Raw genomic sequence first — 15,692 nt, forward strand, 5'->3', positions numbered from 1 at the left:
TCCTGCTTCCTCGAGGAAGGCCGGCCAAACGCGCCCCCCCAAATGTTGTGCCCGGTGCGGCCGGCACCCCTGGCATCCCCCACGCTACGCCACTGCCTGCCAGGGATTCTTTAGCTGTGATCCCTGCATTGCAGGGGGTTGGACTAGAGAACCCTTGGGTGTCCCTTTCCAACACTATGACTATGATTTCTGTCTAGGCACCTGGAACTCCCCTTGCAAGGAATCTTGAATGAAACCTGGCAGGTCTTAGGACCCAGCCTCACTTGATAAAAAAGGAAAAAAAGAGAGGCATTCTTTTCTCTTTTGGGTCTCTTCAGGGTTATGTCTTAGTGGGAGGCAGAATCCCAGGCTGGCTGGCATGAATGAGAGACGGCGGACAGAAATACCGGCGTGAAAAGCCTCAAACTGGAATAGTACGGCGGTAGCTAGGCAACGGCCTTGACGCAACCACACACACACACACACATGGTGGGAGAGACGTCCCTTTGAAAAAAAGATGCACACACATTTCTCAAAGCCAAGAGAGACACAGCCAGTGACTTGGAGGTTTAGAGGAGGACTGGAAGCAACACCAGCAGCAGCACAGCTGAAGATATTCAAGTTAGAAAGCCGAGCGAGAGAGGCAGAGCAAAGCGTTGAAGTCTCACCACTGGAATATTAATGGGGGACGCCCCTGACGCCTTGCAAATTTTGGTAAGTTTAATATATTTTTAACTCCCCAGCTTCTCTGCCACCTTCCATCCCACCCACCACCTGAAAGGAGGCAGGGAATGATCGTTTCCTGAAGATGTTACCGGTACCTTATCAATGGTGTGTAAATCCTTGCACCCACGCTTACCCCAGGGCTCTTACCACCAGGTGGAGACTTTGACATTTACGCATCTTGTTCCCCTGGGCAATTTCATCCTATATATGTGCATATATTTCTAAAAACCACAAAGGTTGCGACTGCAAGAGTGCAGCTTCGGCAGCCGGTTTCGCAGAAAGGAACACGCCCCTTCATCCCCTAAAACCTGCTTAGAGGAATTAGGATAGATGTCTCTCTGCTTATCTTCTGATAAGGGAAGGCAGGCTTTATTTCTGAGCCTGTTGCTTGTTGGGTGTGTGAGCAGCCCCACAACAGCACTCCTTCTGACCGCTCTCTCTCACACACACCCTGCCAAGAAGTCATGAGTGGTGCAGGACGAAATCTGGATCTTGAAACATTGAGGGACCTCATGGAAGCACGGTGTCAACGATAGAAGGACAATAGGACGCGAGGTTTCAAGTAAGAGCAGCTGAGATGCCTTCCGGGTGTGGGGAGATGTGGAATGAGGACCAGCGCTTTGAATGAAGCAGCGTCCACAATTATGGCAGCAGTGAGCAGAAAAGGTGGTGAGATTCTGTTCGAACTCATGTTGCACCTAGATGAATGTGATGGGTCCTGTGTTTTCTGTGGCTGGAGGGAACGAGGGCTGGGCAGATCTGCCCATTCCTGTCTCTCTCTGTTTTTCTTATTCTTCCTATCTTGACTCCAGTACTCCACATTTCCCCATGAATTTGCACGTAAGGAGAAAAATCTACTAGTCCTCATGAACATTCACCTGTATTTTAGTGCAAATTTCTCCGCCTGTGAACGTTTCTGTGTGCATTCCCCCCACCCTTATTTACATTTTTTTTGAAAGCAATTTCCCCCAATTTATTGCATTTTCATATGCTGTTTTCACCTAAATGTGCCTTTCTATGCATGCTTCATCCCAGTGTATGCACATTCATGCCTGTTACTTGCCCAGCAAAATTCGCACAAGTGTGAATTTGAGAAGAGGACTCCGACTATTATTTCAAAAAGTGCAAATTTTGTAGGTTCGCCTTTGGATGAGAACTGGATCGAATTTCTCCCCTCAGAGCCTGTGATTTTCATACGATTGCAGTCTCAGCTCCCCACCCCTGTCTCTTATTTATCTTCGAAAGCCTTACTGAAAAGGTTCACGTTCCACACCCTTTGCAGTTCTCATTGATGAAATGGGTGGGTTCTCCCTCCCTCTCTCCTTTTGTCTGCTGTTCTGCATCCTCTTTTTGAAAACGCGAAAGAAAAGCACTCGAAAGGTGGGCTCTCTTCCACAGCTAGTGACAGGTTTTGATCTCAGCCCTTGGGGGAAGATGCTCAGGAGATCGGTCTCAGGTTCAACCTTTGGTAGGGAACATCTCCTGCCTCAGACCCCGGAAAGTCACTGCTCAAATGAACCAGTGGTCTGTGTTGGTATATAAGACACCTTCCTAAGTTCCTAACTCCTAAGGATCTGAGATTGGAAAGACTGCTTTAGAAGCCCAGAATGAAAGTAAGGAAGGTTGTTGCTCTTGTTGTTTGCTATGAAATGGGGTGGGTCCATTTTTAGCACAGTTTGCAAATACAGTGGTACCTTGGGTTACATACGCTTCAGGTTACATATGCTTCAGGTTACAGACTCCACTAACCCAGAAATATTACCTCGGTTTAAGAACTTTGCTTCAGGATGAGAACAGAAATCGTGCAGCGGCAGCAGGAGGGAGGCCCCATTAGCTAAAGTGGTGCTTCAGGTTAAGAACAGTTTCAGGTTAAGAATACAAACGAATTAAGTGCTTAACCCGAGGTACCACTGTATGCACAAAAGGATCCTTTTCTGTGTTCAAAAATGTACCTACCTAAAAAGGCAGTATGCCACAAATAATAATGATGATGATGATGATGATGATGATGATAACAACAACAACAACAACAACAACAACAACAACAATAATAATAATAATAATAATAATTTATTTATATCCCGCCCATCTGGCTGGGCTTCCTCAGCCACTCTAGGAGGCTTCCAACAAAATATTAAAATACCGTAATACATCAAACATTAAAAGCTTCCCTAAACAGGGCTGCCTTCAGATGTCTTCTAAAAGTCTGGTAGTTGTTCTTCTCTTTGACATCTGGTGGCAGGGCGTTCCACAGGGCGGGTGCCACTACCGAGAAGACCCTCTGCCTGGTTCCCTCGGAGCTGGACCTCAGTGTCTGGGTAGAATGATGGGGGTGGAGATGCTCCTTCAGGTATACTGGACCGAGGCCATTAGGGCTTCAAAGGTCAGCACCAACACTTTGAATTGTGCTTGGAAACATATTGGGAGCCACTGTAGGTCTTTCAAGACCAGTGTTATGTGGTTTCAGCGGCCGCTCCCAGTCACCAGTCTAGCTGCTGCATTCTGGATTAGTTGTAGTTTCCGGGTCACCTTCAAAGGTAGCCCCACATAGAGTGCATTGCAGTAGTCCAAGCGGGAGATAACCAGAGTATGCACCACTTTGGCGAGACAGTCCATGGGTAGATAGGGTCTCAGCCTGCGTACCAGATGGAGCTGGTACACAGCTGCCCTGGACACAGATTTAACCTCTGCCTCCATGGACAGCTGTGAGTCCAAAATGACTCCCAGGCTGCGCACCTGGTCCTTCAGGGGCACAGTTACCCCATTCAGGACCAGGGAGTCCTCCACACCTGCCTGCCTCTTGTCCCCCCAAAACAGTACTTCTGTCTTGTCAGGATTCAACCTCAGTCTGTTAGCCACCATCCATCCTCCAACCAACCGCCTCCAGACACTCATACAGGACCTTCACCGCCTTCACTGGTTCTGATTTGAAAGAGAGGTAGAGCTGGGTATCATCTGCACATTGATGGACTCCCAGCCCAAACCCCCTGATGATCTCTCCCAGCGGCTGCATGTAGATGTTGAAAAGCAAGGCGAAGGAACTTCGATTATTATAATTCAACCAAGGAGTTCATCATTCTCTACTCCCCTATTTTGTCCACAACAACCCTGCAAGGTAGGATAGGTTGAAAGACAGTCTAGTCCCAAGGTCACCCAGTGAGCTTCATGACTGTGGTAGGATTTGAACCCAAGTCTCCCCAATCCTTGTCCAGCACTCTGACCAGTACATTGCACATGCCTAGAAATGCTGGATTTCTTGAGTTAAAATTCTGGCAATCTTAGCACCATGTGACAACACCCCCCCCACCACCAAGGGTCAAGCAAACAGACCCTGGGAGAGATTTCCCCAAGGGCATAATGCTCTGATATAATATGAATCTCCCATTTATTATTCATTGGCTTTGCTCCTATATTTGTTTACCCATTTGCAGGCTCATGTCCATGCATCCATTTAAATGAGCAGGATGTTCCTTTTTTTTTTTTGCAATGCACAGCTTTGGGAAGGTGGAAAAATGCTGTTCTGCAATTTCTCAACCTCCTTCTGCAAAAGCACTAGAAAATTGCATCCTGTTGTCAGCAAACTCTAAGGACTCTCAGCAGGGCTGGAATGAATTTGTTCCTGTGAATTTTCTTATCTTTTTTTTACATCAAATATTTAGCGGCGTGATAGAAAATCGAAATGATGGCCTCATGCTGATGATTAGTGGAATTCCAAGTTGTTGGGATTTTTTATTTTTTTTAAAAAAAGTGGGATCTGGGGCCTTGATCAATCCTTGGCCCTTGGCATAGGTCTGATACGGATGACAGTCTACTGCAGGCTTCCTCATCCTTCGCCCTCCAGATGTTTTTGGCCTACAACTCCCATGATCCCTAGCTAGCAGGACCAGTGGTCAGGGATGATGGGAATTGTAGCCCCAAAACATCTGGAGGGTCTACTGAATGGTCTACTGAATGGTCACTTAGCACTGTGTGCATGCAAAACTGGAACCAGGGGTGGCTAGTCCGTGCCCCGCAGGCCATTATTGCCCAGCGGTGGAGCAAGCTGATTGGGCGACTGGGGCAGCGCGCATGCCCTGCACCCAGGGGTGGGGCCAGCCGCCCGCAGGGGTAGGGCGAGCCAGGAAGGACATACCGTGGGGCCTCTGAGGAGTCTGCCTGCCTCCTCCCACTCAGCCGCCCTACAGCTGGGGGGCAGGCAGCGGGCGGACTGTTTGGGCAGCGCGAAGCCTGCGGACACCCAAACCACCACGTCTGTGATGGCCTGAGACTCAGGCTCGGACTCAGAGCCAGAGGAGTCTCAGTCCACACCAGATCCTTTGCCTCAGGCAGCAGCTGAACCTAGTCTGGGGCCTGATTCTGAAGAGCCCCAGTCTGCACAGGTTTCCCTGCAACAAGCACCAGCTGGGCCAAGTCAGGGGCCTGAGGCTGCCCTGGCTCCAGATGCGGGGATGACCTCGTTGCCTTCAGCTGGGCCATCACTTACAGCTGCTCCACTACCAGTTGGGTCAGGGGAGGCTGAGGCGCCCTCTGGGTCTAGTCACCCACCGACATCTCCCAGGCTGCAGAGACTAAGGTCTGAGAGAAGGAGAGACCTGAGTACTCGCAAGAGGAGTGCTCGCCTTCTGGCAAGACAGGGAGGTGAGTCACCGGGGGATCAGGATCGGCCATTACCCCGACAGAGATAAAAGGCTGCTGGACCCTGCCCCAGGTTGCGGGAGCAATGTTGCTGTTTGCCAGAACCTGCCTGTGATCCTGTGCCTGACCTTGCCTGCTTTCCTGCCTCGTGTCCTGCCTTGGCCCTGTCGGACTGACTCCTCGGGGAACACTTGGATTCGGGACCGGACCTGGACCGCGTTGCTTGGGTTACCCCCGGGTGTGTCTCCCAGGAGAGTTGTGTGGCTTGGGCGTGCTGCAGGCCACATGGTGAGTGCCGCCCTGCATTTTGTCACCCCCCCTCAGTGGTGACACCTGTGTCGGACCGCCCCCTTCGCCCCCCTTCCTCCGCCCCTGTTTCTACCCCCAAAAAATGTTTTAGGGCCTAAATCAGGTTGGGCACCTTTGGCCCGCCAGAGCTGTTGCTAAACCATAATTCCCATCAGCCATTCCATTTGTCTACAGTGGTGCCTCGCAAGACGAAATTAATTCGTTCCGCAAGTTTTTTCTTCTTGCGAGTTTTTCGTCTTGCGATGCACGGTTTCCCATAGGAATGCATTGAAAATCAATTAATGCGTTCCTAGGGAAACCGACTTCAGACCAGGTCCGGGGACAGTCTGTCCCCCGACCTCTTCTGAAGGCTGGGGGGGGGACAAGGGCTTTTCTTCCCACCCCCAGCATTTTAAAAAACCCCGGGACAGCGGAGGGCTTCTCCGCTGTCCGGGGCGATTTAAAAGCCCCTGGGAAGGCAGGCAGGGGGGGGGAAGACTTTTGCCCCCCACCAGCCTTCAGAAAAGGTCCTGGACCTCTTCTGAAGGCTGGCGGGGGCGAAAGTCTTTGCTCCCCCCCCCCGCCTTCAAAAGCTGTCTGGCCAAGGCTTCACGGACCTCTCCGCCAGCAGCGGCAGCGCTGGCGCTGCTGGTGGAGAGTGGCCGGCATGCCGAAGCCTGCGCGCGCTGACATCAGCGCGCCCAGGCTTCGCGGACCTCTCCGCCAGCAGCGGCAGCACTGCCACTGCTGGCGGAAAATGCTGGCGCTGGGGAGCAAAGCCTTTCGGCCCCCGCCAGCCTTCCTGGACCTCTTCTGAAGGCCGGAGTGGGGGGGAAAGGCTTTGCTCCCCACCGCTAGCATTTAAAAGAGCTCCCCGGAGATTTCCCTATGGGCTTTCGTCTTGCGAAGCAAGCCCATAGGGAAATTCGTTTTGCGAAGCGCCTCCAAAAAGGAAAACCCTTTCGTCTAGCGGGTTTTCCGTCTTGCGAGGCGTTCGTCTTGTGGGGTACCACTGTATTTCCTTCCTTCAAATGTAGGCAAGTATTTGGGAGTGGGATTGCCCATGCATCACACGTCCCCTAAAGCAAAAAAAACAAAAAAAACCTCTTTTCAAACTGGCACCCAGTTTTCTTCCACACAGCTCAACACCCCTCTGCTTGTTTTTCCCCTTGCCACTGAAGGACAGGAAAGAAAGTGTGGCTGTGGAAGATGTTTTTATTCTTTTCTTTTTTGAAGAGCCTCGCTGCTAACCCGTGGCTTCAAAGCTTGCTGGCCATCTCTTCGCTGATCACTATGGCAACGTTTATCAATGCAAAGTTGCCACTGAGAAAGTGCTGAAGCTTGATGTAGGAGACCCACTGCCTCCCAGGTGTGGCTCCTGTCAATAAAACAAAATAAAATAAAAAATTCTCCTTTTTGTTTTGTTTTTTTAAACCCATGAACAGAAGGGAGAAAGCCTAAACAGCCTCGGTCCTGTATATCTGAAGGAGCATCTCCACTCCCATCATTGTGCCCAGACGCTGAGGTCCAGCGCTGAGGGCCTTTTGGCGGTTCCCTCATTGCGAGAAGCAAAGCTACAGGGAACCAGGCAGAGGGCCTTCTTGGTAGTGGCACCCGCCCTGTGGAACACCCTCCCATCAGATGTCAAAGAGATAAACAACTACCTGACATTTAGAAGGCATCTGAAGGCCTTCAGGGAAGTTTTTAATGTGTGACATTTTAATGTATTTTTAATCTTTGTTGGAAGCTGCCCAGAGTGGCTGGGGAAACCCAGCCAGATGGGTGGGGTACAAATAATAACCTCCTCCTCCTCCTCCTCCTCCTCCTCCTCCTCCCCCCCCCATTCTGAGAGTACAGTAAATATAGTACATTTCCAAAAGGAATCAATGTTGTTTGGAGACATGGTCTCTAAGTCATTCATAGGAAGCTGCCATCTAACAGCACAAGCTATTTTAGGATAAACACTTGCCAAAAGTATGCCTCACTCTCACACATGAAAGGATTATTTGCATCTGCATAGATGCACACATAGAAATAATTACTGCAATTGAAACTGAAATTATAGTCAACAAAAAGGCAAAAACACACACACAAAAACGCTAATGCGATTCAACAAATGCATCAACAAGAGTATAGTTGTACAGGTCAGGGGAAGTGATAGTTCTGCCCCATTCTGCCTTGGTCAGACCACACCTGGAGTCCTGGGCCCAGTTCTGGTTCCACAGTTTAAGAAGGATATTGACAAGGTGGACCATGTGCCGAGGATGGCGACCAAAATGATCAAAGGTTTGGAAACCAAGCTTTATGAGGAACAGTTAAGGGATTTGGTTACCGGTAGGTAGTCATGTTGGTCTGCCCTAGTCTGCAAATAACTGGCCATGACTGGACCTAATGGTCGGGGGTCCCTTTACCTTTACCTTTATCTTATTGGTTTACCTTTTATGGGCTTTTATGGGCCATAGCTCAGGGGCAGATCACATGCTGTCCATGCAGCATCTATCTCTGTCATCTCCAGGTCAGACTCTGAAAAAGTCAACTCCTTGTGTTATTGTAAACTTCATGAATGGATCGAGAGATAGATAGTCTGACCCTTACTCAGCATGGGCACACTTTGAACCAATGCTGCTTTGCCAATACACTAGTGGCCAAAATTGTGGAAGCCTTTTGGAAAAAGTGTATTTCCGAGGTTTGATGGCTCAAGATGGGTGACACCTGGCTTGAGAGCAGTACATGTGAAAAGGATCTAGGAGTCTTGGTTGACCACAAACTTGACACGAGCCAACAGTGTGATGCGGCAGCTAAAAAAGCCAATGCAATTCTGGGCCTCATCAATAGGAGTATAGCATCTAGACCAAGGGAAGTAATAGTGCCACTGTATTCTGCTCTGGTCAGACCTCACCTGGAGTACTGTGTCCAGTTCTGGGCATCACAGTTCAAGAAGGACACTGACAAACTGGAACGTGTCCAGAGGAGGGCAACCAAAATGGTCAAAGGCCTGGAAACGATGCCTTATGAGGAACGGCTAAGGGAGCTGGGCATGTTTAGCCTGGAGAAGAGGAGGTTAAGGGGTGATATGATAGCCATGTTCAAATATATAAAAGGATGTCACATAGAGGAGGGAGAAAGGTTGTTTTCTGCTGCTCCAGAGAAGCAGACACGGAGCAATGGATCCAAACTACAAGAAAGAAGATTCCACCTAAACATTAGGAAGAACTTCCTGACAGTAAGAGCTGATCGACAGTGGAATTTGCTGCCAAGGAGTGTGGTGGAGTCTCCTTCTTTGTAGGTCTTTAAGCAGAGGCTTGACAACCATATGTCAGGAGTGCTCTGATGGTGTTTCCTGCTTGGCAGGGGGTTGGACTCGATGGCCCTTGTGGTCTCTTCCAACTCTATGATTCTATGATTCTATGACACCTGATTGACTCTCTAAACGCTCATGCTCATTGGCTACATTCAAATAGAGGAAAGCTACTGCATATCAACCTAAGCAAGCCGTGCTTCCTTTTTCTGGTTATTTGGCTATAACATTTGATAGAATACAGATAATTGAACAACCTTTGTTGCATTACATTTTTCATTAAATGATCTTTCCATTGATATATAATTTTATGGTTTTATTCCAAAGAAAAGTGGTGTTATGAGCCATCAAACCTCAGAAATACACTTTCCCCCAAAAGGTTTACACAATTTCAATTTTGGCTACTGGAGTAATATGGGGCACTTGGGTCGTGTGAATGAGGTTGCTGTTAGGATTCATTCCCTGTGTTGCAGTCATGGAATTGTTTTTATCACATGACAGTGTCTGTTTTCATTCCACATTGTGGGAAGTGACAGAGGCAGGATGTTTTTATTACTGTGTTTCTGTGATGTAGGACATTTGTCCTCTGTTCTTTCTCATTGCTGTCTGATGCTGAAGAGGAAGGAGCTGAGTTACGATGCTCCGAGTGTGTATATGTAAATAAACGTATAGCCAAAACCGGTGCTACTGTGTCTGAACGCTGACAGCCTATACTCTGCAGATCCTGAAGTGTGCTGATGCCTCTTGGTATCAGACGCTGTGAAGTTTGGGCTGGAGAAAGCTTTTGAATCTCCCAAATGAACAACAAGGGGGGCATGTGTCTCTGCCAGACTCCTACTCATGTGTAGGACCTCCTGACAGTTGTTGCTCTGAACACCTAAATTGCATCTCTCCCCATTTACTGTCAAAGCCTGTTGCTTTCTGGGGTGTGCAGGGTCTTATAGATTAAATGTCCCTCCCTTCACATACTGACATGCTCTGCACAGGTGCAATGGATGTTTTCCAACTCTCTGAGGGTAATGAGCCATGCCTCCCCTTCGGCTAAAGTCGCCTCATTTTACTCCAAAGAACTGGGAGGAATGCAAAGATCATACTTGGCTTTGGTTCTGGAACTCCATCCAATGCCTCTAAGACGGGGTTGGATTTCTCTAGGGTACAGAAGGACCTTGTCAAGAAAGGGCTTAGAACTTCTTCTTATCTGGTCAGGGAAGATCCTGAAATCTGCCAGCTTTGTGGCTGGAATCTTTTCATAACAGCTTGCATTATGCCGCCCTTATCTGGGTTTCTGATCTGCACCTGATGCAGCCACTCCTTGCAAACGCCTGTAACATTCTCTTTCTTTTTCTTTTCTTAAAATGCTTCCTGGTTATGAGTAGGGCTGCTTGTGACTTTTTAAAAAGTTGGGTGGAGATATGTGAACTATGTAACGGGAGCTCCTTCAAGCTGCAAAGGAATGCTAATTGCTTAAGTATATACTTAAATACCTCTCCACTGTAATAATGCAAACACCGTCCACTTACGCACTTTGAGGTACTTGATTAAAGAATGAGGTTGCGGCACCAGAATGTTCTAGCAAAGCCGTTAGTTTTCTACAGAGGTAGGCAGGGGGGGTTATCTCTGTTGGGATTCCTGCTCTGTATTTGCAGTCATGAGGTTGCTGTCTATCAAATGACAGTGCATGTTTTCATTCCACAGTGTGGGAACAAGACGGACTCAGGATGTTTTGTACTACTATGTTCCGGAAAGTGGGACTATTGTCCTTTGTTTCTTTCTCTTTGCTGTCTGATGAGAAAGAGGAAGGAGCTAAGGCAGAATGCTCCGAGTGTATTATATGTAAATAAAGTAGATTAGCCAAAATGCTGTGCTACTGAGGTCTGTTACGCAAACAGCGAATACTCTGCGGATCCCTAAGTATGCTTATCCTTCTTGGTATCAGTCGCTGTGATGTTCGGGCTGAAGAAAGCTTTTGAAGCTTCCGAACGATCGACCATGAGGGAGAGAACATGCCGGTCGGGCATGTGTCTCTGCTAGGGTCCTACACGAGAGTAGGATGCTCCTAACAATCTCTGTGTTGTGCAAGCAATGAAGACCCCACAATCCAATTCCGCAAGGTTGAAGGTGACTCTGCTACCTCTTGCAAACATCTCCTCCATCATAGGAATCATAAAATTGCAGAGTTGGAAGGGAGTGTGAGGCTCATCTAGTCCAGCCCCCTTCAATGCAGGAATAAGCAGCTGTCTCATATGGGGATTGATCCTGCAACCTTGCCATTATCAGCACCATGCTCTAACCAGCTGAGCTAGGAGAGGAGAGTGCTCTTGTGTTCTTGAGTGCTTATGTGATCTGCTGGAGCACAAGGGCAATTGGTGGTCCTTCATTGCTCCAGCAAGTGAAAGAGGTGATAGCAAGGCTTTCACGTTTGCTTGTGACCTTTTACTGTAGCCATAAAGAGAGTCAGAGAATGAGAAATATAACCAAGCAGAGGCCAGATTCATCTCCTTTTTTAATGAGGTTCCTGCTTCACAATAGCTGTTTCGAAGGTAGCAGGTCTTTGCAAGACTGCGTTTCTAATTAAAAGCCATTTCGGTCAGCCGATGACCTTTCATTAAAGTTCAATGTCTTCCACATCTTGAACCGATGCAACGAGAAGCAAGCACCACTGAGGTCAAGGAAGCTTACTCACAGGAAACAATGCACGGGAGTTAGGATTGCTGTCATGTTGATCCTAATCAATTGGCTATCATGTTATTTACTTCTGCTCTTTTGGGGAAGATGTTGGTGTTAGACACGCACATTAAATGTATCCCCATTGAGTCCGAGAGGTCAAGCCAACTGCTCTGATCATCAGCACTTGAAAAGCACTGTGCCTTTGTCCATGCTGGTTGATTCCAAAAGGTGTGGGCCAAACCAGGTCACTTGATGCCATTGGGATGTCAGGTGATTGACAGGTAGGCAGCCTCACCTGGGTAGATCATCTCCTAGAGAACTCCAAGACGTTTCTTGGTGGGGACACCGGCATGCAATTCCTTCACCACACTCCCAAATCGAGATTGACCCTTCCACAGCAAAGCATATATGGGTGGGTGAAGGTAAAGGTAAAGGTAAAGCAACCCCTGACAGTTAAGTCCAGTCACAAACGACTCTGGGGTTGGGGCGCTCATCTTGTTTTACAGGCCGAGGGAGCCAGTGTTTGTCCGCTCCGAAGACAGTTTTTCTGGGTCATGTGGCCAGCATGACTAAGCCACTTCTGGAGCAACAGAACACTGACACCAGAACAATGCACGCAAACGCTATTTACCTTCCCGTCGGAGCGGTACCTATTGATCTACTTGCATTTTTGGTGTGCTTTCCAACTGCTAGATTGGCAGGAGCTGGGACCGAGCAACAGGAGCTCAGCCAGTTATGGGGATTCGAACCACTGACCTTTTGATCAGCAAGCCCAAGACTTAGTGGTTTAGACCACAGCGCCACCTGCGTAGTGTGTGGTAGTGTGGTTCAAATGGTAAACTGCCTCACCAGGAATCCAATGTTGCTCTGAGACATTTTCTGTTGTAAGTGACAAATAAATGCAAATAATAACTCACATTAATATTTGTATTAAAATTAAAATACATTGTGATGTTGACTCACTTGTGAGAATCAGCCCTGGGACTTTTCAAAGTTAAGTTCTCTCTCTCTCTCTTTCTCTGTAAATTTCCAGGCTGACATATTTCTTCCTGGCGGCTTTAATTGATTGCTCAATATATTTTTATCACACAGATGGCAGTTAACCTCTCCTCTGGCTGGAGGGACTTTCAAGGCTGACTGCAGTCCTCCTGGATACATGAACGCTCTTTCCTCGAAGAAAATCTCGCCGATTTGACTCCAAACGTTGCGAGGAAAAGGCAAGCTGGAGACAGGTAAGTCCCGTTCACCTCAGCTTCAGTTTATGAATTATGGTGGAGGGAGGGAGAGAGGAAAACGAATTCCCTGCATGAAGAGCCAGTTGCATTTATGGCCCTTGCTAAACCGCTCCCCTTGATTAAGAAGATCTTCCTCTAGATAGGGGAATAGATTCACAGTAACCATGGTGATGGGCCTCCCTAAGTCAAAGGTCATTTGTGCAGCCATCATTTTGGACAGGGGAAACCGACGTCTGAGAAGGAAGTAAATAAACCCGAAGTGCTGCTAAAAATAAAAGCGGCTGGGCTTTGTAGTCTTCCCTGTTTACAGGCGTTGCAGACGTTAGAACATCAAAGATGGAACAGACCAAAGTCTCTTCTAGTCCAGCCTTCTGTTCACCAGCCAGATTGAAAACAATCCAAGGAACAACATCTGCACTGAATGCAGAAAATCCTAGGTTTAAGTCCCGGCATTTCCAGGTATGCTCTGCTTCCACGATTGGAGTCATCAACCTTGCATGTTTAGACCTTTAAGGTAAAGGTAAAGGGACCCCTGACCATTAGGTCCAGTCGTGACTGACTCTGGGGTTGCAGCGTTCACCTCGCTTTATTGGCTGAGGGAGCCGGCGTACAGCTTCTGGGTCATGTGGCCAGCATGACTAAGCTGCTTATGGCTAACCAGAGCAGTGCACAGAAACGCAGTTTACCTTCCAGCCAGAGCGGTACCTATTTATCTACTTGCACTTTGACGTGCTTTCGAACTGCTAGGTTGGCAGGAGCAGGAACCAAGCAATGGGAGCTCACCCCGTCGCGGGGATTCGAACCGCCGACCTTCTGATTGGCAAGTCCTAGGCTCTGTCGTTTAACCCACAGCGCCACCCTCCCCCTTAAATAAATTCAGACAAGTCTCAAATTTTGGTTTGGTTTTTGGCAGAATTTAGGCCACAATTTTATTGATTACGGCAAGTGAATGGTTGCATAGGCTCTGGTTCGACTAGTTCTCTGCACCGTTGCAGGTAGCACTGACCCAAGGCACCAGCATAGGTCAGCCAAGGGTGAACACCTGGATAAGCAGAAAGCCAGGAGCAGGGTATCTCCACCACCTAAATGTCCCCCTGGACTCAGGCACGGGCACAACCCCCTCTCAGGGGATGACCAAACCATCGAGTCCCTGGATTTCTTTAACGGAATACCCTTCACATAGGGATGGGAGAGCGTTCTCCCATCCCTATCACCTGAACCAGAGCCTATCCGCAACCTTGCAAGTTGTGACGATTTGCTACATGGCAGGCGAAACCCAAATAGCAACAGCCAATCAGCCAAGTGGGGAAAATTCCTGCCGTGTCCATGTCCCAATGACAGACGACACGTGACGGCATAGCAAGGTCAAGCGCAAAGCCCTAGATATAGGGAGAGGTGGGCAGGTGTTCCGATGCACGCACCGAAAGAGGAAGCTCTGGGTCACGTGCATAGGTATATATAGGTCCCTTGATCTGTTTAGCTTGAGTCCCATTGGCCTGATTGAACCCTGCATCAAGGGACCTACCAATTGGTTGTTGTGGCTATCCAAACGTACCCACCCACAATGCAGGGTTAGGTTGTCAGGTCTCACCACAACACATGCCCTCTTTAAGGGAGGACCCGATTTCTAAAAACCAGTTGCTGGAACCCACAGGAGGCGAGAGTGTTGCTCTTGTGACGGGGTCCTGCTTGGAGACGCTGTGTGGTTTTAAATTGCTTGCCCATAGCTTCTTTTATTTCTTCTTTTGTCATTATACGCATCTTTATGCACACTTGATTAGTTGCATTTATATCCCATTTTTTTCTCCAAGGCAAACATTCTTCTCCCATTCCCCATTTAACCTCCACAACCACCCTGTGAGGTAGGTTAGACTGAGAGACTATGACTGGCCCAAGGTCACCCAGTGACCTTGATGGCAAGTGAGGATTGCTAGCCCAACTCTCTAACCACTGCACCACACAGTCTCTCTTGAGCCCAGTGTGTACATTTTTGTCCCCATTACCTGCCTGAAAAACTGCTTTGAAAATTCAGATGGGTTTTGAAGGATGGAAGTGCTTTGGTTTGCAATGGCCTTAGCATCACCTCTCTCCTATAGATGACTTATGTTTATTAAGACAAGAGTCTCAAATTATCTACCTGTATTATCTGCCTACTCTCCAGAAAATAAAACAAATGCCCAATTAACAGCCACAAGGGAGCCAGAGATTCACTTTCTTCTCTCTCTCTCTCTGTGAATACCTTTTATCAACATCCCATTTAGAGCATCTGCTCCCAGAACAATGGCGACGTTGAGGAGAAAGTAGACCTGTGTTCTCTAAAAAGATTTGTTTTTCAATAGAATTCTTTCTGTGAAAAGATTCCCCCAGAATAATTACAGATTTGGTGTCAGAATTATATGAATTCCCAGCAAGCGTCCAGCAGGCTGGACAATTACCCAATAGCTCAAATTACATTTTAATGCGTTTGCACAAGGTTGTTCCAAGAGTTCATTTCTGGCCACGTTCCCAGGTGGACAAAAAGTCGGTTTTGCTTTACATCGCACCCTTAGAAGAAGAAGCCTGAACTGTTTCTGAATCCAGCACCAGATCTAATTGTGTCATTTTGGAGAAAGTCACATTCCTATTTCTCTCTTTCCCATTCGGATAAATTTGGGGCAGAGGGGAAGGCAACACTGTTTTTGTTTTTGTTGATATATATGGTAAAGGTGAGATTCAGATCCAGCTCTCTTAATTTATTTATTTATATTATTTACAGCTTTTAAAGCCTGCTCTGCGCTGAATAGTTTCAATCCCAGAGCAGGGAATCAAGTGATAAAAACAAAGCAATGCACAAAATTAGCAAAATAATATGAATAAGCCGAATA

At 47.8% G+C, this 15,692-nt stretch overlaps 1 protein-coding gene across 1 annotated transcript in view; it reads left to right on the plus strand.

The window, feature by feature from the left end:
- Positions 1-342: 342 nt before the first annotated feature.
- FAM167A (family with sequence similarity 167 member A) overlaps positions 343-15,692 on the plus strand; it is a 29,341-nt gene continuing 13,991 nt past the window's right edge. Inside the window, exons 1-2 of the mRNA XM_081188845.1 lie at positions 343-693; positions 12,686-12,825. The gene's annotated coding sequence lies outside the window, so the exon portion shown is untranslated. The remainder of the gene's footprint in view (positions 694-12,685; positions 12,826-15,692) is intronic.

The sequence above is a fragment of the Podarcis bocagei genome, assembly GCF_964188305.1.
Source record: "Podarcis bocagei genome assembly, chromosome: 3".
Lineage (NCBI taxonomy): Eukaryota > Metazoa > Chordata > Lepidosauria > Squamata > Lacertidae > Podarcis > Podarcis bocagei.